We start from the raw sequence: 27,534 nt of genomic DNA, 5'->3' as shown, positions 1-27,534 counted from the left end.
CCACCCCCTCCTCCAACCAGGGTGGATGGGCGAGGCATTTTTTAAATCTAAAGTTCTTTCAAGATTAAGGCAAAATGGTATAAAAAGGCCAGACCACAATGAGATTAAGTACAGCTACCTGAAATTCAGTAACACCAAAGTAAAAGTAGTTGATTTAAGAGGTACAACCAATTGGCAGAAATTAGAAGTCCCTGTGTAAGAAATTGTTTCAAAATGGAATGTGAATAGTTTCCAATAAGCGCATTAAAAATACACATCTTAGATTCATGGACCCTCTCTACCCCAGCATGGTGGTTGTAAAGAAGGGAAATAAAATTTTCAGGAAAAGAGCTTTTTCTGTGGAACTTAAGGAGTTGTTTTTTTCCTGCAATGGATCTTTTCCCTCAAATTCTCCCTAAAACTTCAGACTTAAATTTGGAGGAGACGCTTCCATTTGCTCTTAACTTGTTAAAATGATACAGTGAAACATTGCTTATGGTGGTGCTTATTCATTAAATATTTATTATAAGCTTACTCTAGGTCACAGTGTTATGCAGGGTTACCATCCCCCAACCTGGGTACACATCCTAGTAAATTCCCCTGCAGGAAGAAAAGCCATTGACAGGGATCAAGAGTATGATTCTTCAGGAAAATGAGAATGCAGAACACCATGTGTCTGAGTGAGCCTACAATGTTCTTAGCTTTGGGAGGAAGGAGGAAGTAGAAAATATGTTCCTGATGTTAAACAACTCGGGATCCAAACATCACTACTGAAAGGACCCTTAGACATCAACCATCCAATCTGCCATCCATTTCCTGAACACTTCAACATCCTCAAACAGGGATGAAATCAAGGAAGCTTGTGACTCTGCACCATAGTCTACTCCACTTGGGGCAGCTCCATCTATCATAGTCTGGTGAGGAAGACAAGACCTTTAAGAAAAGTTTGAGAACAACTCAAAACAAACATAGCAGTAATGCAGAAATGTGTGAGTGCTGAGAGCAGGAGAATGTAGGGAAAGAATCAGTGGGAAGGGAAGGTAAGCAGGACCTGAAGCAGGTCCTAAAGAAGTAACAGATCTCTAGGGTAAGAAGAGGGGTGTCTAGAAATGTTTGCATGACAGAGATGTGATGCATTTCAGAAGGTGATGAGGACAATGGTTCAAATGTTACCATTTATTGAGAGCCAATTAAAGTGTCAGGCACAGCACGAGGAGCTTCCCTTGTGTTATCACACTAATTTTTTTAATAGCTTTCAGTTGTTTGTTTTTGTATCCATAAAACTCAGAGATAAAAAACAAGCTTGGAGAGAAAAAATGTAACAGCCTACAAGTAGGGAAGGTGAGACCTGAAGTTAATGCTCTTATCATTTGCCTTGTATGTGCCTCGCTGAGTACAACATTCTGGGGAATGAGCGTGAGAGAAGGTTGGGGCAGGCTTTAAGTAAGACAATAAGTAGACTGGATAACTATATCCTACAGATAACTTGGGGCAAATGTTTCTCAGTAGGGCTTCAGAATAAATTGACATTAGGAAAATGTGTTTGGTGGTTGTGGAGGACACAAAAGGGTTGGTGAGGCTGTGTGACATGGGTCCTGAGGGTCAGGTATAGTTGTATGGAGATATGTGGGAAGACCATAGTGGGAACAGAAAAGAAAAGTGCTGAAATTATTTGAAGAAAGAATTGGCAAGCTCTTGTAGTGAGAAATTGCAGGCCAGAGGAGAGAATGACCCTGATGTTTGGAGGCTACATGGCTCAGAGAATGATGATGCATGGTGGATGAAACTAGGAAATGGGTGATCAGTGCACCATCCCATATACTATTTTAGGACCAATTACTATACACTGTAAATAATAATTGTAAAATCTGTATGCATAGGGAGTTAGGATATCTAGCTCTCCAGCCTGGAAAACTCCTACTCAATATCCAAGATCCAACCTTACTGCTACCTTAAATGTGGGGCCTTCTCAAAGTCCTGGGGTTGAATTCTTTGCTTCTCATTCTGAATTTTCTATTACAGGCTCGGAAACTGGGTCTCATTATCTTGTGGTCTCAATATCTTAAGTAGGCTTTGGACCATGAAGGGTACACATTTAAGGAATGTTTACTGAGAATGCACAAGAATAATACTTGGGGAAGGCATGTTAAAAATAAAATCAACACCCAAATTATTTCATTTAACTTTGTGTTGGACTACAAATAGCTCTTCTGTCACTAACATGCCAAGGGTAGACTAGACAGCAAGTCCTCCAATGAAACACAGCTGTAGTCTGATAACATTGCTTAAGTAACTGATGACTACTTTGTTCTTAAATGACTAAAGACTCCACCAAAGATTTAATAAATGAATTCGGCAAGGTAGCAAGATACAACGTTAACATCCAAAAATCAAGAGCATTTTTATACACCAACAATGAACTCCCAGAAAGAGAAAAATGATACCATTTACCAACACAACTAAAAATATACCTAGGAATAAACTTAACCAAAGATGTAAAAAACCTGTACTTGGAAAACTACAGAACACTAGAAAAAGAAATAGAGGAAGATATAAACAAATCGAAGAATATACCATGTTCATGGATTAGAAAAATTAACATCATTAAAATGTCCATACTATCCAAAGAAATCTAAAGATTCAAAGCAATTCCCATTAAAATACCAACAGCATATTTCAGAGAACTAGAACAAACATCCCCCAAATTTATATGGATCCAAAGAAAGACCCTGAATAGCTTCAGCAATCTTGAGAAAGAACAGAGTTGGAGGGATCACTTTACTAGATAACAAACTATATTACAAAGCCATTGTAATCAAAACAGCCTGGTATTGGTACAACAACAGATACATAGATTAATGGAACAGAACAGAGACACCAGAAATCAACCCATGCCATTATGGTCAATTAATGTTTGACAAAGGAGGCAAGAGCATACAGTGGAGTAAGGACAATTTCTTCAAAGATGGTGGCATACTGATTGGAGGCTACACTTACACTCTCTTTGGAAAAAACTGGAATTACAACTAAAATATAGAAAAAACATCCTGAATAATGAACTGCAACAGAAGACGATCTGGAGAGCACACTCATAACCAAGGAGGAAAAGTGAAAACAGCATAGAGACTGGTAGGAAGTGCAGAGGTGAGAGAGGGCTGGCTGGGCTCCCACAGGCAGGAGCTGAAAGTTCAGAGGGATATATCAGCTGTCGGGGGTTCCCACTGAGGACTCTGGGGCCTAAATCCCAGGCTGGACTTCCCAGCCAAGAGAACCAGAATTGAGAAAGGTACCCACATAACATCTGGGTGTGAAAAGCAACTGTGTTTCTGTCTGCTGGGGAGAAATAGCTGGAAATGAGGGTACACTCTTAAAGAGCCAATGCATAAAGTTTTGTATGCAGCCACTCACCTTGGGCTCCAGCAGAGGGAGGGCAGAGTGGACTGGAGCTGTGTGAGGAGAATCTAGGGTTGTGGGCTCTAGAGATAGAGCTCAGAAGGCACCCCTCTGGATTCCTGTGCTGAGTCATTCCCTCATGCTGCAGAGGCAGACATTTACCTTCTAAGCAGTTTTTGCCTGAGGGGGAAGTACTTGCCCCACATTGATGGAAAACTTCTTGCCCTACCTTACATGGAGTTTCTACAGCCTGAGGCTCATTAAGAGACTGATAACAATCAGCTACCCCACCTTGTGGAGTTTCTACAGCCTGAGGCTCATTGAAAGAATCAGATTAATTAGCCTGTAGCATGGGCAAACCTGAGAGTGCTTTGGTCTTTGCCTGATCTGCTTCTGGACCCAGGTCTTGGAAAAGCAGACTTTGGTGTGCATCTTGGTCCTGTCCAAATTCACCCAGCCCCAACAGAGGGGGCCTTAAGCTGGGGGTTGTTGATAGCTCCAAATAAGATACTCAAGGCCAGTCACGAATAGTGTCTGATATTGGCCTGTACCAGAGGCCTTCCAAAAAGAGAGTCTAGCAGGCCCACCTAATACACAGAAACAAACCCAAATAGTCAATCAAAATGAGGATACAAAAAAACAAGCCCCAAATGAAGGAACCAGGGAAATCTCCAGAAAAAGAGATAAATGAAATGGAGATAAGCAATCTCTCAGATATAGAGTTCAGAATACTGATTGTAAGGATGCTTAATAGCATGAAAAAAGATCTGGAAACTATGAAAAATGACCAGTCAGAAATGAAGAATGACATAGCAGAAATAAAGAATACATTGGAAGGAATAAACAGCAGATTAGAGGAAGCTGAGGATCAGATCAGTCAATTAGAAGACAGGGTAGAAAAAAATCATTCAATCAGAGATCCAAAAAGAAAAAACAATTAAAAAAACAGGACAATCTAAGGGAGCTGTGGGACAACACGAAACATAACAATATTCGCATTATAGGAATGCCAGAGGAGGTTGAAAGTAAGTAAGGGTTAGAGAACCTGTTTGAAGAAATAATGGCAGAATTCTTCCCTAACCTGGTGAAGGAAAAAGTCACACAGGCTCAGGAGGCACAAAAAGTCCCAAGTAAGAAGAATCCAAAGAGGCTCACACCCAGACACATCATAATTAAAATGCCAAGATTTCAAGACAGAGAGAATATTAAATGCAGCAAGAGAAAAGCAATCTGTTACCTACAAAGGAGATCCCATAAGGCTGTCAGATGACTTCTCATCAGAAACTCTACAGGCCAGAAGGGAATGGCATGAAGTATTCAAGGTGATGTAAAACAAGGATCTGAAACCAAGGCTACTCTATCCAGCAAGGCTGTCATTCAAAATAGATGGTGAAATAAAGAGCTTCCCAGACAAAAAAAGATTAAAGGAGTTTATCACCACCAAACCAGCATTGCAGGAAATGTTAAAGGGACTACTGTAATTAGAAGTAGAAAGAGAAGTATTGCTACTGGGGACTAAACATATGGAAGCTAAATAACATGTTATTAAACAATGAATGAGTTACCAATAAGATTAAGAAATAAATAAAAAACTGGGAAACAAATGAAAATGAACACAAAAAAGAACCCATAATATATGGGACACAGTGAAAGCAGTCCCAAGAGGGAAGTTCATAGCACCACAGGCCTACCTCAAAAAGAAGAAAAAAAATTTCAGTAAACTATCTAACCCTACAACTTAAAGAATTAGAAAGCTCCCCTGTGAAGCCATCCGGACCAGGGCTTTTGTTTGCTGGGAGTTTTTTATTGCTGCTTAGATTTTATCAGTTGTTATTAGCCTATTCAGATTTTCTGGTTCTTCCTGATTTAGTTTTACATGATCTCACCTATAGGTGGAATCTAATACCAATAAACAAAATAGACTAAGTAACAAAATAGACCCAGAGACATAGGAACATGGAACAGACTGATGAATCTCAGTGGGAAAGTGGGGGTGGGGGAGTGGGTGAAGAAAGATTAATCAAAGAACTTATGTGCATATAGGAATAACCCATGGACACAGACAACAGTGTGGTAAAGGCCTAAAGGGGCTGGGGGGGGGGTGTTGGATGCAAGGTGGAGGGGATCAATGGTGAAAAAAGGGGGATATCTGTAATATTTTCAACAAAAAAGATAAATTAAAAATAAAATAAAATAAATACACGAGAAAAAAATAAAAGATAATCTCTAATAAATGGTGCTGGGAAAATTTGGCAGGTACATGGAAAAAAATGAAACTAGAGAACCAACTTACTCCGTTCACAAGAATAAATTCTAAATGGATAAAAGACCTAAAATGTAAGTCGAGCAACCATAAGAATCCTGAAAGAAAACAGGCAGTAAAGTCACAGACATCTCACGTAATGGAATTTTCACCGATACATCTCTTAGTGCAAGAGAAGCAAAGAAAAAAAATAAACAAATGGGACTACATCAATATAAAAAGCTTCTGCACAGCAAAAGAAATCAGCTTTGAAATACAAAGGAACCCCACAGTATGGAAGAATATATTTGCCAAAGATACATCTGATAAGGGGCTAATTTCCAAATATACAAAGAACTCATACTACTCAACAAGAGGAAGACAAACAACTTAACTGAAAAATGGGCAAAGGACTTGAATAGACATTTCTCCAAAGGGGACATACAGATGGCCAAGAGACATATGAAAATATGCTCAACATTGCTAATCATCAGAGAGATGCAAATTAAAATCACAATGAGTTTTCACTTCACACCTGTCAGAATGGCTGCCATCAACAAATCAACAAATGACTATTGTTGGTAAGGTTGTGGAGAAAGGGGAACCCTGGTACACTGATAGTAGGAATGCAGACTGGTGCAGCCACTATGGAAAACAGTATGGAGGTTCCTCAAAAAATTAAAAATGGAGCTGCCTTTTGACCCAGTGATCCCACTTCTAAGACTATATCCTAAGAATCCTGAAACACCAATCAGAATGAATATATGCACCCCTATGTTCATAGCAGTGTATTTACAATAGCTAAGATCTGGAAACAACCCAAGCGCCCATCAGTAAATGAGTGGATAAAAAAGCTAAGGTACATTTACACCATGGAATACTGTGCAGCTTTAAAAAATAAGTATCTTGTACCCTTTGGAAGAGTATGGATGGACCTGTAGAATATTATGCTAAGCAAAATAAGCCAGGCAGAGAAAGACAAATATCACATGATCTTACTTATATGTGGAACCTAAAGATCAAAATAAACTGATGGACAAAATAGACCCAGTGATAGAGAAGCATGGAAGAGACTGATGAATCTCAGAGGGAAGACAGGGGTGGGTGGAGAGATTAATCAAAGAACTTATATGCATAACCCATGGACACAGCCAGTAGTATGGTGAAGACCTGGGGCAAGTGGTAGATGCAGAGTAGAAGGGGTCAATGAAGGAAAAAGTGGGACATCTGTAATACTTTCAACAATAAAGACAAATCAAGAAAACCCACAAAACTTATTTTGGAAAAGTGTTTTCAAAATAATTTTTAATTCTCAAGAGCATATTACTTATATTTCTGAGTTTCTCCATGGTTAGACTGAGGGTGTTGAATTAAGTTGAGAATTCTTAATTCAGGGGGTTAGTGTCAGATGGGCCAGGTACAGAAACCCTGTACAGAAACTCACCATGGCAGGAAGCCCCGGACGCCTAGCAAGGGGCAAAACTGGAAAAACAAGAACCCTGTCTCCAGAGTAATCTATTCTCCCCTAGCATATTGCTGGTCATGGGGTTTAGACCTGCTAAGCATTCCTTCCCAAAGTTAACATCTAGGCGTCAGTTGTATTTCAGCTCCAAGCCCAGAAAAGCAGCAAAACTAGTCAAGTGGTGCCACTGCCTCAGGAACAGCTACAGTGACTAATGACACACTGCCCTGGCACCGAGCATCCTGATCCTGAAAGAGAACACCTGGAGAGATGATGAATATTCTATTAAGACCCTCTCTTGAGATCTCCCCTAAGATTCCCACCTGCAAAAAAGAGATAAATATGCTCTGGACAAAGGACTCAGTGCATGCTCCCCACTAGGGGAGCACGCCAGTGCCATCTCCATGCCCCTTCTTTTCTCCAAGGGGACCCCATGAGTATTGCAATCAGGGCAGCAATGGGCAGCAGCAGCTCATCCTGGGCTTACCCTCTGAGCCTGTCTCCAAGGTCCCTGAAGCAGCCCAGCCTAGGCACCTTCCTGAGTATATTTTTGCTGCTTTCATAGACCCAATATCCACTTGGCTAGGTGCTGTGTAGCCCTTCCCCTTGGATAACCCCATTCCCCATCCCCTAAATAAATTCTATTTTTCTTTATCCACCATCTGAGATGGCTATTGAGCCTGCCTTCACAACACACCACCAACTTTAACCTTTCAGTTAGGAATAGGTTTTAGGGCGTCCTTGAATACCTTGAAGTTACTTGCTAATTTTTATATATAGAGGCATTCTGGGGATAGGTTATAACGGTCAGATTATCAAAGTGGTCTTTAAACCAAACAAGTTCTAAGAACTACTGAACCATATAATTTCTAAGATTCCTTCCAGCGAAGAGATTCTATGCTTCCTATAAATATGGGCTTTATCTATATTAGATAATATTACTTTAACATACTTATATATGTTTATATCATGCATTTTTCATAGGGAGAGACAACAAAATTTAATTGTGCTTATCACAGAAGAGAAAGTTATTTTTCCTATGTACTTTAGTACATTGTTTACTGAATCCTCGCAACTATTCTATGAATTAGGGAGTCATAGGGAGTCATGACACTCATATCCAGATTAGGAAGAAGTGTGTTGGAGAGGTTAGAGAAGGTGTCCAAGGTCTAACAGATACTGGCTGAGATGGGATTAAAATCTTACCTCTGATGTCATGCAAGCAGCAATAATATAGTGATTTGAATTTTTTCATTTTCAGTTTTCTGAATAGGAGTAGCACACACACAGTCACACAATTGAATATATATTTCAATAGAAACTTCTGAAATAGCTGAAAGCCTGAGGAGTTCATGAAGTCATCATATCCTTAGCCACAAGTATGCAATAATGGATAAGAATTACAGGCAACTCAAAACTTAGTTCTGTTTACATGTCATTATGTTGGAACCAGCTTTTACATTTGACACCATCTTAAGAAAAAACAGAGTGACCTGCATCCTACTAAAACTTAAAAACAGTCTAAAACATTTTATTCTTCCTAGATTAAATTTACTGAGAGGATTTAAACTCTGTACTTGAACATAATGGCCACTCTAATACTTTAAGCAGCTTTTTCATCAAGTATATCATGTTTGTCATCTCACACTGTCACCCATCTGACTACAGCCACACAGTTTAATGCATTCTACAGTCAGAACTCTATTACATGACAAGGTTATCAATAGCTCCATTAAAATTGTGAACACTGAATATTTGTGAATTCCTCCTTAAAATGTATACTTTCGCTCTTTTTGTAACATTTCTACAGCATTACAGATCTCTCTATATTCTTCCAGCTTCACAAGTTACTGATTGTTGCAATACATTTCAAAAAGTGATATTTAAAACAAATATGCCCAAAGTAGCACGGTTTCTTGATGAATTGTAATGCACTGCTGTTGGCTATGACCTGTCTTCATTTTGGAACATTCATACGTTTCTATGAAAACACTCCTTGGCTCCTTGAAGCCATTTCTTTCCTTTTACTTATACCTCCACATTTAGGACTCTCTCTGAAGAAAAGGTAGGGGGTGGGAAGATGTAAAGATGACACCTGACTGTTTTGCTTTAATTCTGCCTCAGGGAGGGTGCATACTTCTAGCATATTCTCCTTGGCTGCCTCCGTTAGTGCCATTTCCTGTAAAGTCCCTGCTGGTGCATACACTATGATACCCTTGGTGAAAGTTATAAGGGAACATTGGGAGACGACCAGTAAGGTCAATTCCTTTTTCCTCATATAGGCTATGTGGAAATTTGTAATGTATTGACATTAACTTTTAACAGACTGGTTGTGTCTGTACTTGCAGCTAAACAAGAAACAGAATTTAAGATGGTGTTGGGTTGAAGGACATGGAAATAATCCCATCACAATACTGCCTTGTCTTGTTTTTCCTGCACCTTGGTCACGATGACCAGCTAGGATGCATCAAAAAATAATTTCTGTACGTGCACTCAGATTTCTTGCTTGCGTCTTCCACATCCCCAGATTGTGTGGCCCTGAATTTGGTTCCACAAACATGTGACACAGTATACTAATAACTGAGGGGACAGAACAATGAACAAGGTAATACTTCTGCCTTCCCAGAATTAATGTATATTTTTCCCTAACCGAATCATAAGGTAGATGGTAGCTACATTTCATCCACTTTTGGTCAATATGAGGAAGTTCTGTAATAAATGTCTGATAGAAAATGAATTAAATGCACTCAGTATGCAAGAACAAGGCTATTACTTTTCAAGAAATAGAACCAAAGATACATCGCTAGGAAGGCTTTAAATTGCTCATGTGTAACAGATGGAGTTCTTCAGAATGAAATTATTTTTTTAGTGAGTGAGTTCAGAAACTTTAGGTGAGAGAAAGCTAGCAGCAGTCTGACACTGATGTCTCCCACATTTCCTCTCCTCCCATCTGAAGAAAAAGAACTCACCCTTCTGTGGCTTCTCCCTCCTTCTGAAGAACATAAATCAGATGAGGAGAGAGCCCTGGCATTCAGGAGATAACTTGTAGGCCTTAAGAAGGGGCTAGAAGGGTAAGGAAAGAGGAGAGGGGTCAGTGGGAAAGGGGCTAAAGGAAGGACTAGAGAGGAAGCAGTAGGGAGGCTAGAAACACGGCAGTATTTCCTGCCACACTCTCTGGACAGCAAGCAGTGAGGCTTTGTCTTGCAAGGTTTACAAGAACAACGGTACAACTTCTGATTTCTTCTACCTGGAACCACAAAATCCATCCAGCGGCAAGGATTATCAGCAACCTCTCTGTGGACTGCTGGTTGGCAAGACTTATCTACCCTCAGACCTGGCTGAGAAATGCTGAAATGGATCTCTCCATTTCCTGTGTGCCTCCCACCTCCAAAGTAGTTAGTGATGCTCTTTCCATCTTCCTCACCCTACAGAAATACAAGGAAACACCACATCACTCACACACACACATACACAAATACACTGCTATGGGCACATGAATGATTTGTTCCAACTAGATGGGACAGAAAAAGTCCTGCCTGAGCCTCCATGCTAGGGGCCTTCTTCCACTCAACCCCTTTAGAATGGCCTAGCTGGCTCAAGGAACTTCTACTGGCTTTTCTAGTCTGTCCTAATTTGAACCTTAATTCCCATATAGTGTCAATGTTCTCCTTCTTTGCATGGTCCAGGTTGATGACTCAGTTGGGAGGTCTAAATTTGTACTGAAATTTTCAGACCTCTCCTCCTGCTCCAGGTACAGCAGCCTGTGGTAAGTGATAAAGCTCCAGAGTCCAGCACAAGAAGCCTCTTGGGAGTCCTAGTTCAGGTTGGATCTCAACAGGCAAGGGCCTCCTCACCCCAAGAGGGAAGGAGCACAGGAGATCAAATACTTTCTTTCCCATTATACGAAACAATCCCTCCCTTTCCAAACCTGTCTGTCACTTTAGAGTATGTGACCAGGATAGATGATTCTGGAGGAACTCTCTTGACTTAGTCCCCTAGAAGGAATAGTATATAACTTGCTGGCTACTAAGGCTGCCTCAGAATCTATGGGAGAGGTGGTTTCTAAAACTAAACCCCACTTCCATAAATCTTTAGAGTGAACCTGACTTACACTTACCCAATATCTGACTCCCCAAGACCTGGCACTATAGCTAATGCAAGAGAATGACTTTTCATTGGCTCTCTCCTGGCTTGTCTGACGGCATCCTAAATGCTATTATGGTTCTATGAGTGCTGGACTATACAGGAATTGGCCAAAATAGTTTTTCAGTTGTAATAAAATGAATAATAATTAATAAGTAATACAAGAATAAACTTTGCTTCATGTACTCACAACTGTAAACCTACTTTTGCCTACCCCTCTATATTGCTGTAATCAATGAATGGAGTATCTTCAATATAGATCTGTGGTTCTCAGCTTCAGCAGGAACCAGAATCACCTGGCGAGCTTGTTAAACACAGATTGCTTGGCATCACTCCCAGAGTTTTAGATTCAGTAGGTCCTGTGTGTGGGCCCAAGAAGTCACATTTCCAACAAGTTCCCAGGAAATGCTGATGTGCTGGTCTGGGGAATACACTGTGACACCTATTAGTGTTTATGAAAAACAAAGTTAAAAACAAAGATGATCCAAGTAAACTTTGGGTCATTTGCTCTTTTACCTGAAATCAAGCTACACCTTGAAATAAACTTCGTTTTAGAAAAAAGGTCACTTTCTGTAGAATCTGAACGTATTTTACCTTCTATAATGTTATTCCAGGTAGGATAGCACACATATTTGGACAGTCCTTTATGTTGTCTTCCCTATAGCTGTTTAAAATCCATGAGAAAACTATTGCCACAGATGTTTGAAAACAATAGGGCTGTGGCCTGCTAATGCCCAGGCTCCCTTTGGGGATAACTTGTGTAATGACCCTGTCATTTAAAGCAACAGTTCCAGTTAATACCTCCTTGGAATTAACCATGCTAATAACAGTGCTTTGGAATAATTGTCCTGTGGTCACTGTTTCACATTAACTACTTTACCTGGATTATCTTTCACATCAGCAAGTTCACTTTTAAACAAAAAGGTCAGCTGTGGAACAAAAGAAAATTGGCCACTGGAGTATATAGGTCAATGGCAGCCAGATTGGATCCAAACTGAGCAATCTCCATAGCCATCAGTAAGCAGTGGTCCATGAGTGACAGGCCATAAAAAATCAGGCACCTATGGAGGTAAATGTCAGTGATGCTTTTTGGGAGTCTTTCCTTAGGAGGTATGTTCTCCTCTTAAGATCTTAAAATACTGTACGATGGTGATGGAATTACAGAGAAAAGCTTTCTAGGATACATACACAAAACTTAATATTTAGTTTAACATCTGTCACAGGCTTTTATAGTTACGTGATTTCTAAGAGTGGAAAAACACAGACACCTTGGTTTGAGTTTTATCAAAGTTGTCTTTTTAACTATTGAGACCCCAGCTCTCCGTAAGTTTGTGAAGCAGGAAGATCTAAGATCTCACAGGAAAAAAATATTGTCCTGTAACAGCTAGTGTTACTGGCTGTGAGAATCATGAAAGTTTGAAAGAGAAAAAAAGTTTGTTATTATGTATATTTACTTTGCTTTGGTTGGCTCTGGCCAGAACTACGTTGTAAGAGTCTAATGACAGCATAAGAAACTTCCAGGTAATTTTGCTAAATAATTGGATAACAGTAGCTTTTCTAAAGATTGGTCTTTAGTCATGATCTCTCTCACATATGAATACACATTCAGCACTTGAAAATGATCGTCTCCTCCTTGATTTTATTGCATCATACCCATTTCCCTTCAATACAAGCCAGATTCAGAAATGTACAAACATCAGAATAACCTCAATTCAACACTAAATTATCACATAATTAAGGTCTGTAGCATCTTAGATTTCATGTCTAGTCCTTTGTGCATCGAATGCTTCACCTCCTCCTGTGCCTTAAACTCCTTTTATAATTCCTTTTCTACTTTTTAATTTTATTTTTCAATTACAGTTTATGTTCGATATTATATTGTATTAGTTTCAGCATAGTGGTTAGACAATCACATACTTTACAAATCTGATATTTCAAGTACCCACCTGGCACCATACAGTTATTACATTATTGTCTATATTCCCTATGCTGTACTTTACATCCCTGTAACTATTCTGTAACAACCAATTTGTGCTTCTTAATCCCTTCACCTTTTTCACCTAGGCCCCCACTCCCCTCTGTTCAGCCCTTGAACAGTGGAGGTCAGGCAAGGCAGGATTCGGTGAGGTAGTAGGTGAAGATGACCACTGTTGAGTGGGCAATGGAGAAGGTAAATGGGACTCCAGAGGCTGGACAGCTTGGGGGCAAGCTGAAGGAGACGGAAAGAGAAGTTTCCCGGACACAGCAACCAGAATATGAAAGATATCATTTGCAAAGATTTAGAGCCTTGGGTGCTAAAAAATTTAGTCAAAAGATCTTAATGTCTGTATCTATGTGTTTCCTTTGACATAATCAATAGCTAGGCTGCAGTGACACAACGCAGCCCAATCATGCATTAGTAGTGAAAATATATTTGATACTAAGATTTGAAGAAAGGTTTCTAGATGGACAAGTATAAAGACCAAGTGTAGAGGTAGGGTTGGGCTTAGTGACATCTTAAATATATCTACAGTTTAAATACCCTGTGTCTGCCAGGCACTGTGAACTTACTTGTGTGCATGCCTCAGGGATATTTTATAGGTTGCCCTCTTTAAATTAAGAAACATATGGCATTACAGAGGCTTCAATTAGACCTTTTAATTAGCGCTTGAAGCTATATGGCCATTTAGTTTTGGCCCATATTAGTGAACCCTTCCTAATTTCCCAAACTGCCCAGGCTTTGAGTACTTACAAACTCTGCTGAGAAATAAAGAGGTAGAAATCTGTCAGTTTGCATTACTCTGGTTTTGTCCAATTGGAAAACACTTCTTAATACATCTAAACAACTCAGATTAACACAGTGCTGCAGGGACCACACTGCTATATGTCACTTGGTTTACCTGTTGACACATGTTAGCAAATAAATGAGAGGGTCATCAATCAGTTGGTTTCAAATTCTGGAGTTGGAGAATGATAAATTCTACTAAGTTGCTCATAAAAGGAAGAAAGGTTGCTCTTTCGAGACTGTGTTTATCTGTGAATCACATTCCATATAAAAGTAAAAAAAACCCACAAATACATGACACACTGTCAAGTGAGCTGAGTAAACTCAAGACCTTTTAGGGAACAGGTGTTGAACACTTGTAATGAGATTTCCTGGCATCATCAGAGGAAGGAGATAAGATTCTAGCAAGAGCTGTTCAGAGTGTTACAGATCGTGGCTGAGGGAATGATTCTCAGTAAGGAATGCAGCCAAGGACACGCTACATAAAATGTTTTGTTTCCTCAGGAGGTGCTTACGTTCTCACTAAGAATTTTTACGTTCTCACTAAGAATTTTAAGAAGGCAAATACTCACCAAGGAGAAGCTTTGGAAGAATATAAAATCATTTTTCCAGATCCTGGGGATTAAGTACTCCTGATGTACTTCCCTGAGCAGTTACCACATATTTTATGAATCTTCTTTTGAATCTGGGCATCAAAATGTGATTCATGGAGCTTTCATAGCATCACTTGAGAGCATGTGAAACATTTTTAGAAGCATAAATGGTTGTCTGACAATTCTATGTAGAAAATAAACCAACTAAAATAGAACATGTTACTTTTTATAAGAAAGTTAAAACAATTGTTTCAACTGAAATAGATATTAAATGAACTTGGAAAATCACCAAGAAAGTGAAAAGGTAAAATATTAATCAGGGAGAGTTACATAAAGAGAAAAACTAAATTTATAGTGGTAGATATTTCCTTCATTACACTGAGGTCTCTTACTTTCTCTGGAGACCATGTTTCTATCAGAGAGGAATTTAATTTATTTTATCCATGTAGTAAGTCCGTCTTTCTAAAGTCACTTCCCAAGTAGCCCATACTTTCTCCACTGTTTTTTGGTCCAACTTTACTATGGAGGAAGCACATCAGGCTCCCATATATACAGCAGGCCCATGGATAATGCCATTTTGCTCAAGGTTGTTGTGTTATGTTGATGAAATTAGTTCTTGTTTATATCAGTTAGCCTATGATAAAACTGGTTTCATTGTATGTCATTTCACTTAACGTTGTGGGACCTACTGAGAATACTGAACACCTTACTGACCAGTCACAAGTACACACGTGTTTCGTGTCCAAACTTTGCTTACCAGTTATGAGATAACTTTCGTCTGCAATTACATTAATTTAAGTAATTTTAAATACCTTGCTGACCTGTCATGACAGAAAAGTAGCTGGCTATTTCGAGCGACTTCTGGCTCGAAATAGCCAGTAAGCAAGGTGTTTGTGAGGACTTCGTTTATGTGAGTCTGTCTCTATTTTTCCATTCTGAGTATCTGCCTTATTTGTGGGCCTTGGTGATTATCTTGTAATTTGTCTTAGTGTCTGGCAAGGCAAGTCTCCGCACTCTGTTCTTTCCTTTCCTTTCCCTCTCCCCTCTTCCCTTCCTCCCTTCCTCCCTTTTCCCTCTCCTCTCCCCTCCCCTCCCCTCCTCTCCTCTCCCCTCCCCTCCCCCTCCCCTCCTCCTCTCTTCTCCTCTCCCCTCCCCTCCCCCTCTCCCTTTTCTTCTCTCTCTCTCTCTCTCTCTTTCTTTAATTTAGTTATTCAGTGCCCTTTATTCTTCAATTTAAATTTTAAAATACATTTATCAAGTTCTTTAAAATACCCCTGGAATTCTAATGAACATTACAGTGAGTTTATAGATTAATTTAGGAGGAGACTTTATATAGTATAGCACAGTCACAGATGCCTCTATATGTACTTCGGTTACTCTCTATGACCTTTAGTTGAGTTTCCAAAATTTTCTTTATAGAGGTTTAGAAAGTTTTACACGCTTTTGGTAAAGTTAATTCCTGGATACCTTATGGTTTGATTGTTCCCATGAAAGGTACTTTATTTTTATTTATATTTTCTAGCTAGTTAATTGATGGTGTGGAGCAGCAGTTCTCAGTGTGGTCCATGGACCACTGGGGATCTCCAAGACCTTGAAGGGATCCGCGAGGTGAAATTATTTTCATAATAATACTAAGATGGTTTGTCTGTTTAATTCTGTTGACATTTACAGTGATGGTGCAAAAGTAATGGTGGGAAAACCGCTGTTGCCTCAGCATGAATCAAGGCTGTGGTGCTGACCCATCCTCACTGCATTCTTTACCACCATGCACTAAACAACAACAACAAAAGAAAAACAGCTCTATATAAGAATGCACTGATGAAACAGTAAAAATTATTAATTTTATTGAATCTTTCCACCGAGTATATTTTTTTAGTATCGTCTGTGACAAAATGAGAAGTTTGCGTAAGTCACTTATGCACACTGAACTACAATGCTCGTATCAAGAAAAAAGGTCTGTGTGATTGTTTGTGTTGAGGGCTGAATTAACTGCTTTTTTTTCTTTGACACAGAACCAATTTTAGTTGAAAGGAGTACTGATGAACAAAATACGGTTATTCAGACTTCGATATTTGGCAGACACATTCCGAGAAATGAAGCAGACCTGTCACTTTAAGGAAAATGGACAACCTTTATTGCCAATGATAAAATTAGAGCTTTCAAGGAAAAGTAGACTTTTAGAAATTTGTCATGAGCTTGACAGCTTCCCAATGCTTTAAAACATTACTGGTCAGGCCCGGCCGGGCGTGGCTCAGCGGTTGAGTGTCGACCTAGGATCCAGGCGATCGGGGTTCCAGTCCCGGTCAGGGCACATGCCCGGGTTGCGGGCTGCAGCCGGTCAATGACTCTCTCATCATTGATGTTTCTATCTCTCTCTCTCCCTCTCCTTTCCTCTCTCTGAGGTCAATAAAGATATATTAAAAAACAAAAAACAAAAACAAAAACTACTGGTCAGATAGGGGTGATATTAATTAACAAGGGACATTTTTTGATATATAATAATCTTTGTCAACATTATGAAGATCATAACCCACTAAACCAATATTTTCCTTGATCAATATATGATGTTAAAAAATCATGCATGGTGAAAGATCTATTCAAAGTGCATGATAAACCATTTGAATTTAATGTAATAAAATGCAAAGGTCATTGATAAGCTTTCAGACTCCACATTGCAATGAACCTGTAAGAAACTATTACCTGTCAAGTTTTGATGCAATATCATAAGAGAAACCCACAATTATCTGAAGTCTATTAAAATATTCCTCCTTTTAAAACTACCTATCAGTAGGTGGCCAGATTTTTTTTCATATATGCCAACCAAAATAATATATTGCACTATACTAAATGCAGAAGTACATAGGAGTATCCAGCTGTCTTCCATTAAGACAGCTATTAAAGAGATGTGCAAAAAGGCAAAACAATCATGCCTCTCACTACATAGTTTTGTTGTTTTTTTTGGTTTGTTTTGGAACATTTTTTTCCATAAAAGTATTTTATGTTGATAGGTAGTAGGTTTATGATTGTTATTTTAAACCATTAATATTTTATAAGTTTCTCCACTTCTAGTATGGCAAATATTGGTAGATATAACCCATGTAAACAAAAGCTCTTTGGGATATGCATTAAATTTTAAGAGTGTAATGGGTCCTGAGAGTAAAAAGTTTGAGAACCACTGGTTTGGAGAAAGGGTATTGATTTTAGCAGGCTGACTTTATATTGGGCAGCCTTGCTGAAACTTTTGTATCTATCTAATAGGTTCTATTTAGATCTTGTTGAAGTTTCTAGGAAGATGATCATTTCATCTGCAAATAGTGGTGGATTTATCTCTTCTCTTCCCATTCTTTTGAGTCCCATTTTTTCATTCCTTTTATGTTATCTAAGAGTCTCAAGTTGTAACAAGGACAGAGTATGTACTTGTCTTATTCCTAAGAGGGAGTGCCTCCAAACATTCTTCACCACATAAAATATTCACCGTAAGTTTTTTCTAAATGGGTTTTATAAAGTTAAGAAACTTTCTACAATTTTAATAGCATAATTTTTAATCATACATAAATATTGGCCGGTTTTACAAGCTTTCTCCCACATCTACTGAGATAGTATGATTTTTGCTTTCAGTTTGCTGGTTTTCTAATGTTGAACCACTTACATTCCTGGAATAAACTCCATTGGTTATGATGTATTATTTTCTCAATACACTGTTGGATATTGTGATCTAAAATATTTAGGAATTTTGCACAAATGTATGCTTAAAATAAAATGGGCCTATAATACCTCTCTTGTTCTATTGATTTTATCAGGTTTGGGAATCAAGATTTGTTTCATAAAATGAACTGAGCAGCTTTCACTCCTTTTCCATTTTATTCAACTTATTTTGGATAGGAATTATTTGTTCCTTAAAAGTGTGGTAGAACTCAGCTCCAAAACCAAACTGGCTTAGGTATTTGGAAATCGAAGGTTTTTGATAACTACTTCAACTTCTTTAAAACTTATTGGCCAATCTGAACTTCATTTCTTATGCTGATTATACCAACATAATGGTTTTTCAATAAATTCGTTAATTTCATCTAGACTTTCAATTTTTGTATTTGTTCATAATACTTTTCCATTATTTTCTGTCTCGTGTCTCTAGTTACTTTCCTCTTTCATACTGTATCTGCATCTCGTTTTTTCTTAACAGTCTGATGGAAGTCTGTCTTCTGTTTTTACTCCTGTTCTACATATCATCTAGCTTTTTAAAAATATTGTCTACATCGTTTTCCTTTCCTGTTCCCCTCATTCCGATCTCCCAGGTCACTAAAAAGTTCTTCAGCTGTATTCATTCTGTATCCCATCTTTCCTACAACTGTATTATTTTCATACCCAATATTTCCACTTGGTTTTTCATGACTTATTCTTATGTTATATTGTATCATCTTCCTGTATCCCCTTGAGAATATTTATTATGCTCAATTTAAATACTTGTTTCCTAAGTTCTAGATGGTAGGTACCATTTAGCTGATTGTCCCTTATAGGTACTGTACTCCTTAGGAGTCCAGCTATTTTGGCTTGAGAGCTAATGATTATTTGGTGGTACCGAGGATGGGATGATAGGCAGGCCCTTTTCTGTGTTTCTTGCCAGACTTCGATGATAAAGCAGCTTCAGCTCCAGAGCAGAGAATCCCAGGCAATACAGAACTGATGGTGATAATTTCTTTTTCCTATTAATCCACTAGGCAAAGCCTACTGACAGGGAGCACCATTAATCTGTTAGATTCAAAGCAGCAGCACTTGGCCAACAGTCTCCTTAGGCTGCATTTCACTAGGCTAGGGGATTTGAAAGCAAGTGAAGGGGCGACTGCCTGAGGATGTCTCAGTTCATTCCTGTTTCCAACATCTCACTGCAGCACAGCTGCAACCTGTGTTGATAATACCACAAAAACTGGCTGCCAGGCCATTCTATCAATTCAATGGCAAAAGGCAAGGAACTGATCGTTCAAAGGCAATGCAAGGGAGAGGCAAGATAATTTAAAGGTTTCCTCCCTTCCACTCTCCCTCCCTTTGACCAGCCATACTGTGGGCTGGTGTAACTTCCACCAGAAAGATTAGTGAGATTGGAAGCCAAACTTCCTTGGACAGAGAAGTGAAGATGAATGAAATGAAGTTAACTGTATATTTCTGGCCCTCAGTATCCCCAGTTCCACATCTGTGGATTCAACAAACCAGGATAGAAAATATTAAGGAAAAATTATTACATTATTGCTGACATGTACTGTGTAGTCAGGCTTACAATGGTTTCATCTGTACAGACTTCTTTCCCTTGTCTTTACTCCCTAAACGATACAGTATATCAACTTTTATATAACATTTACATTGTATTAGGTATTATATGTACTCTAGAGATTCTTTAGAGCATATGGGAGGATGTGCTTAAATTATATGCAAATACAATGCCATTTTACAAGAGGAACTTGTATATCCATGGATTTTTGTATCCACAGTGGGTTCTGGAACCAATGCCCCTCAGATACCAAGGGATGACTGTATACTGCTCTTTGGATAGCAGCTGGAAGATGTATAGTTGAGGTTAGGGCATTTTAAAAGGAGACAACATGGTTATAGATGGAAGGGAAATACGTAGAAAGAAGACAGAAGTAAAAGCCACAGGGAAAATAAGAGATACATGATGGAGTAAAATCCAACCAGGAAAAGGTGGGCAAAATTGGGGTCAATATCACAGGCAGAAGAGTGAGCCCTGACGAGGAAGACACCTCATATCCCCTGATGCTGGAGAACGGGAAATATAGGTAGGTATGGAACCGATAAGTTTTAGGTACAGAGCTAGAAAGCTGAGGCAGGCTTACTATACTTACAAGGTCGAAAGGAAGCGACTGCCCTCAAATACGTAAGTTAGGTGTCACTTAAACTTAAGATCCAGTTCCTACGATAGCCTGATTTGAAAAGAAAACACTGTTCAAGATTGAATCAAGTTTTCATTTTTATATATGGGATTAGCTGTTACCATTGCTGATTGAGATTGTCCTTATCAATTACAACTCACACTACAAAAATAAATTAAAACAAGGAGAGAAAGAATGGATAACTCATTGACAAAGACTGTGGCTCCTGTTCAGGTGTCTTGTTCAGGTCACAGAATGCCTCGGCAGAGGCTGACAAATCATCTGAGCTGGCAATATTAGTTCCAATATATGGGCGGAAAGCCAAAAGCAGAGCACAGCATGACAGTACTGCCAGCAGTTGTTTTACATGGATGAATGCTTCCCCCAAATTAAACTCAGATAAAACAGGAAGGATGCTACAGGAATGCAGACTCAGAAACAATTCTAGAGGTGAGAGAGCTTGGTGTCCTTGAATGTCTCTATGTTTTGTCTGGAGTTGGCAGACACCTGTCCTCTCCTTTGGTCACTAAACTGCGGGTAAAGAGAAGTACAGAGGCCCTGAGGGTGGAGCAAGCATTACCATCACGTCGCCATGGTGTCTGAGGACGCTCCTCATGTCCTCATCTGACTTTTCACTTAGCTAGCACCTGAGTGTGCAGGGAGCTACCGTGACACTGCACAGCACACTTCCCCTCTGCATTCAGCTAACTGAAGGTACACACCAAGCTTTAAAGCACTGTCAGGCATAGCAAATATTGTCATTTGCCTCTTCTAGTCAATAATCTCTACAATTCCTGTTTATTTGTCCCCAAAACATTTTTTAAAATCCTCACTTGAGGATATGTTTATTGATTTTAGAGAGAGAGGAAGAGAGAGAGAGAGAGAGAGAAATATTGATCGGTTGCCTCCAATACACGCCCCAGCCGGGGAGGGAACCTGCAGCCTAGGTATGTGTCCTGATCAGGAATCAAACCCACAACCCTCCGGTGCAGAGGAAGATGCTCTGACCAACTGAGCCACCCAGCCAGGGCCCTAAAACAAACATCTTTTGATACGTAGGAATTAATCTGTCAACATTTTCATGAGCTAACTAATTGGTGTGAACACAAATTATATATTTTTAGGTTGTTGCCTGAATGGCTACTGAGGTGGTGGGAGAAAAGTTGAGCAAATAAACAGACTAGAAATCCTCATTTATTCCAGATCAGATGTGGAAAGGTATAACATGAATTTGTGTTACTTACCTAGTACTTAAAAGGGAATGTGACCTTAATACTTTGGGGTGGGCACATTACATAGATTAAGCTAATGGTGTGGCAAGGAAGTGATGTTAAAGACATCTAATTCAATATGTTGATGAAAGCATATTGATAAGAATAGTTTAAAATTAATATTTCAATTGTATCATATTAGATGATGGAAGTCATAGTAGTTTATTACTATCAGAAAAAATTATCTTCTTAAGTAATTGAAATAGTTCATTGACCATCTGAAAAAAAAAATATATATATACATACACACACACACACACACATATATATATATATGGAGAGAGAGAGAGAACAAAACCAAATTTTAATTTGGTCACTATCTGGATGATCACAAACACTAAATCAGTGTAGCTCAAGCCATGAGTTTTTACTATACAGAAACATACTGTTTTACAAACTAAAAACTTTTTATGGATTTATATGATTTTCTCAACAGTCTGATGAAAAAGACAGTAAGTCATTCTTCATTTTATAGCCAGAAACTGTATCAATCAATTTGTCCCTAAATCATTAGGTGACTCAGAAGCAGATATGGTCACCAAGGTTTTCCTTTTAGGCCAAGGTCCCTCCTCCAAGCCACACTTTCCAAAAGGGGGGAAAACAATTTTTTAAATTACCTGTTGTATTCTTTTCAGGGTGAGGATTCTGTTTTTTATAATGGGCAAATTGTGTTTTGCAAAGTGTTGTCAATACTTAGGGGACTGCAAAATTTCAGATTGATCATTTAGTTATTAGTTACCTGAATTCATGGTAACATAGAATACTAAAATATTTTTTAAAGCAAATTTATAAGGAAACACAACTTTTATGAGAAAACTGTTATGTTATCCTAGAAATATTAGTACATAATTACTTCCTAACAAAAAATATTTCCATCAACTGTGCAGTATTTTTATAAACACACATCCTTAAGCAGAACAGATTTTATTTATTTATTATTCATCCCTACATCCCTACACTGACAATGGAGTGCTAAATTAAAATGCCATCCAGATGGCAAACACATCCTAATGACGTAAGGACAGCCACAGTGCAACTTCTCCTAAAGGAAGTCAGCAGCACGGCCCTCTGGGAAAGCATCTCTATCCTGTTCAACAGACACTGAAAATGAGAGCACTGGGGGTTAGACCAGGGAACCTGGCAACCAGAGCACCCAGACCAAGCTCACTGCTCAGAGGCTTCGTCTGTTCATTCCATGCTACCTTTTGTTTAAGGCACCTCCACGTTCCCGGATTCAAAATAAACCCAGGTACTAAATCTAAGCAAAATATCCCAGGTCAAGGCAGCTCTAAGTTGCGGCTCTCACCTCTTTTATTGTAAGTCACTGTATGATCTGTAGTTTTCAGGAAAAAGACAGGACTGTTATTAGATGTAGTGTTGTTGTCGTCTATAAGAAATTCCTCAAATTAAAGAACAAATTGTTTCTTCTTTAAAAATAATAACAAATTTGCATCAAGCAAATGTGATTAAAAAAAACAAATTGGAAAATGAAGTTTCAGTATTATTTTGAATCTTAGATTATAAATAAAAAGGATCTTACTATTACACAAATAGTAGAAAATTAAACCAAAGAAGAAAACTAGTTGATTCTGCAACAGTGTAAATCGCAAACATTTTTTAACATTTAAAGAACTCCAGCTTTCTAGAAATTTTACATTCTGAAAATAAACTACCTGTTCTCATAAAATACATGCAAATAGTTCCCAAAAGGAAAGAAGGCACTTAGATAAAAATTTGTTTTATTTCATCTATTTTGAAGTTGTGAAATCCCTTTTTTCCTGCAAATTTATGCTGCCAATAGAGAATTTGAAGAATTCCCAAGGATGGAAGAGAGTGAGGAGTCCAGACTGAGCATTGCGCTGAATTACAGAAAGAGCTGGAACAGGTCAGATCACGAGATGTTGCTAAAGCAACTGTGAGGTACAACCTCTGGGTGCCGTGATCCAAACCTGAAGCTCCTTGTCCTTCCCCCAAACGACGGCATGAAACCCTAGTTGAATATTTTCCATCTTATTATTTTTTAAGTGTTTAGTTTTTGCTTTATATTGTTAATTATTCAGTGATTGGTTTGAATGACCTTTGAAAGCCAGCTTGTCAGTTTGCAGATGTTCTCTCTGTTACAAATAGCGTGATCGCTCTTTGTGCCATATACTCATTCATGTATTCAATAAATATTTATTGAGTACCAAATATGTGCCAGGCATTTTTCTTGGCACTGGAGATGTAGCAGTTATTAAAATACAAAGGCCCTGCCCTTGTGGGGCTAACATTCTAGGACAACAGTTGGATGGATGAACTATATTATATGTTAGATCTTAAGTGCTACGGAGAAAAATAAAGCAGGAAAGAGGGAGAGATACTCTGAGCTGGGGGAGGTTGCACATTTTAATCACTTTCAACACCTGGCACTGAAGATATGTGGGGGTAAAAAGAAAAAGATTCAGATTCTGGAGTCCAACTCTTAGCCTTAGCCTAGGAACTTGTCCTGTCCAATGCATTATTCAGCAAATTTAAATTTCTTTAGCAGCCACTAGCCACACATGGCAACTGAGTACTTGTAATGGGGCTACTCTGAACTGAGATGGGCTGTGAGAATAAAATACACAGTGAATTTCAGAGTCATTGTACGAAAAAGTAATGTAAAATATCCCATAAATAATATTGTATATTGAATACATTTTCAAATGATAGCATTTTGGATACATTGGGTTAAATACTATATTATTAAAATTAATTTCACCTGTTTCTTTTTACCTCTTTAATGTGACTACTAGAAAATTTTAAGTTACATATATGGCTTCTGTCATATTTCTGCAGAGAACACCATTCCAGACTCCCTTTCAAATGTCCATGCATTTTAACTGAATGAAAACTTAACTTTATACAAGCTTACCAAGAAAGGGGAGGGAGGAAAACATAGGAAAATTAAGAAGATAGCTCTATTATTATAACAGACAGTGGTTTCTAATCTTCCACTAAGCTATGTGACCAGAGCCGAGCTGGTCAATTCTCTGCTTGTTTCCTGAAAAAGTAATAATAATAATGGTATTTATTTAAAGAGTTGTAAGGGATAAATAAATACATGAAAAGTGCTTAGGATAGTGCCTGGCATACAAGGGTTGATTGTTAAATATCCTTATTTTTGGAAAGAGTGATCCTACAAATGTAAATTAACCCTTGACTTTTGTAATGTGGCTGAAGTGTTGTTTTTAAAAAAATGTCATTGCTTCAAATCAGACAGTCTTGGAGGCAGAGCAGCCAGTGGAATGAGCATGAAGAGGGCTTTGGTGTCTGAGGGACATGGGTGCAAATCTCAGATATGTTGAATTTTAATAGCAACATCAAAATCTTGTGCAAGTTACTAACTTTTTCTGAAGTCTCAGTTACCTGTTTTGTAAAATATCTATTTTGGGTGGATTTCTGGGGTCTCTGTTCTGTTTCATTGATCTATATGCCTGTTCTTGTGCCAGTACCAGGCTGTTTTGATTACAATGGCTTTGAGGTAAAATTTGATATCCAGTACTGTGATCCCTCCTATTTTCTTCTTTCTCAAGATTGCTGTGGCTATTCTGGATCTTTTTTGGTTTCATATAAATTTTTGGATTATTTGTTCTAGATCTGTGAAATATGATGTTAGTATTTTAATAGCGATTGCATTGAATCTATAGATTGCTTTGGGTAGCATGGACATTTTAATGATGTTAATTCTTCGAATCCATGAACATGGTATATTTTTCCATTTGTTTATATCTTCCTCTATTTCTTTTTTCAGTGCTCTGTAGTTTTCTGAGTACAGGGTTTACCTCCTTGGTCAAGTTTATTCCTAGGTATCTTAAATTTTTTGTTGCAATGGTAAATGGGATTATACTTTTAGTTTCTCTAAGAGTTCATTATTGGTATATAAAAATCCCATCAATTTCTGGATGTTAAATTTGTATACTCCTACTCTGCCGAATTCATTTATTAATTCTAGTAGTTTTTTGGTGTAGTCTTTAGGATTTTCTATGTACAGTATCATATCATCTGTGAATAATGACAGTTTCACTTCCTCCTTTTCAATTTGAATGCCTTTTATTTTTCCTTCTTGTCTGATCGCTGTGGCTAGGACTTCCAGTACTACATTGAATAAGAGTGGTGAAAGCAGATATCCCAATCTTGTTCCTGTTCTTAAGAGGAATGCTTTTAGTTTTTGTCCACTGAGTAGGATGCTGGCTGTAGATATGTCATATGTGGCCTTTATTATATTGAGGTATGATCCCTTAATTCCCACTTTGCTGAGAGTTTTTATCAAAAATGGGTGCTGAATTTTGTCAAATATTTTTCTGCATCTACTGATATAATCATATGATTTTTATCTTTAATTTATGTATCACATTTATTGGTTTGCAAATATTGTACTAGCCTTGAATCCCTGGGATAAATCATACTTGGTCATGGTGAAAAATCTTTTTAATATATTGCTGGATCCAATTTGCTAATATTTAGCTGAGGAGCTTGCCATCTATGTTCATCAACTACTGGCCAGTAATTGTCTTTCTTTGTACTGTCTTTATCTGGTTTTGGAATTAGGATAATGCTGTTATCATAAAAAGAGCTTGGAAGTCTTCCTCCCTCATGAATCTTTTGGAATAGTTTGAGGACTGTAGGTGTTAGTTCTTCTTTGAATGTTTGGTAAAATTCCTCTGTGAAGTCGACCGGTCCAGGACTTTGCTTGCTGGGAGTTTTTTGATTACTGCTTCAGTTTTATTAATTAATATTGGCCTATTCAGGTTTTCTGATTCTTCCTGATTCAGTCTTGGAAGATTGTATGTTTCTAGGGATTTTTCAATTTGGCTAGTTGGCCCAATTTGTTGGCATATAATTGTTTGTAACATTTTCTTACAATCTTTTGCATTTCTGTAGTGTCAGCTGTTACTTCTTTTGTTTCTGATTTTATTTATTTGTGTCCTTTCTATTTGTTTCTTGATGAGTCTGGCTAAAGGTTCATCAATCTTGTTTATCTTTTTAACTTACTAGCTCTTGGTTTCATTGATCTTTTATATTGTTATTTTTAGTCCCTATGTCATTATTTACACTCTGATCTTTGTTATTTCCTTCCTTCTACTGACTCTGAGCTTTGCTTGATGTTCTCTTTCTAATTCTTTTAGTTGTAGGGTTAGATAGTTTATTAGATATTTTACTTGCTTTTTGAGGTAGGCCTGTAGTGCTATGAACTTCTCTCTCAGGGCTGTTCTGCTGTGTCCCATAGATTTTGGGTTGTTTTATGTTCATTTGCATTTGTTTCCAGGAAGTGTTTAATTTCTTCCTTGATGTCACTGGTAACACATTTATTGTTTAATAACATGCTATTTTGCCTGCATGTGTTTGAATGTTTCTGAGTGTTTTTATTGTTGCTGATTTCTAGTTTGAAGAGTTGTTTAAGGAACTACTGAAGCAATGTAAATAAAAAATCTTTGGAGCAATAGGCAGTCAATATATGACAAAATTATGACAAATCTTGGGCAGAAGTTTACTCTTTTCTTCAAACTAACAATGGATAATTATTATAATGCTCAAGAGAGTGCCATTTGAAAGTCTTATCAAGCTTTTGAGCTCTTACACATGCAATTGATATTCTCACTTTTCCTCACTTTTAAAAGCACCCCAAAAACATTTCTAAGTAACCCTGTTAACTTGCAACCAAATGCCACTAAACCAATATAACTACATTTCTTAAAAACCTCTCTTCTATTACTTCAGAACATTTTTCACTTGAGATTAGCTTTCTGTTCCATCCACTTAAATTACTGAGACTACACTGATTTTTTT

The 27,534-nt window shown here is 38.1% G+C and overlaps 1 protein-coding gene across 7 annotated transcripts in view; it reads right to left on the bottom strand.

Moving 5' to 3' along the window:
* Positions 1-27,534, bottom strand: part of CADPS2 (calcium dependent secretion activator 2) — a 536,766-nt gene that overhangs the window by 92,742 nt on the left and 416,490 nt on the right. The gene's annotated exons all lie outside the window — the stretch shown is intronic.

This window comes from Miniopterus schreibersii (genome assembly GCF_964146895.1).
Source record: "Miniopterus schreibersii genome assembly, chromosome: 9".
Classification (NCBI taxonomy): Eukaryota; Metazoa; Chordata; class Mammalia; order Chiroptera; family Miniopteridae; genus Miniopterus; species Miniopterus schreibersii.
This window is presented reverse-complemented; position numbering and strand designations above follow the sequence as displayed.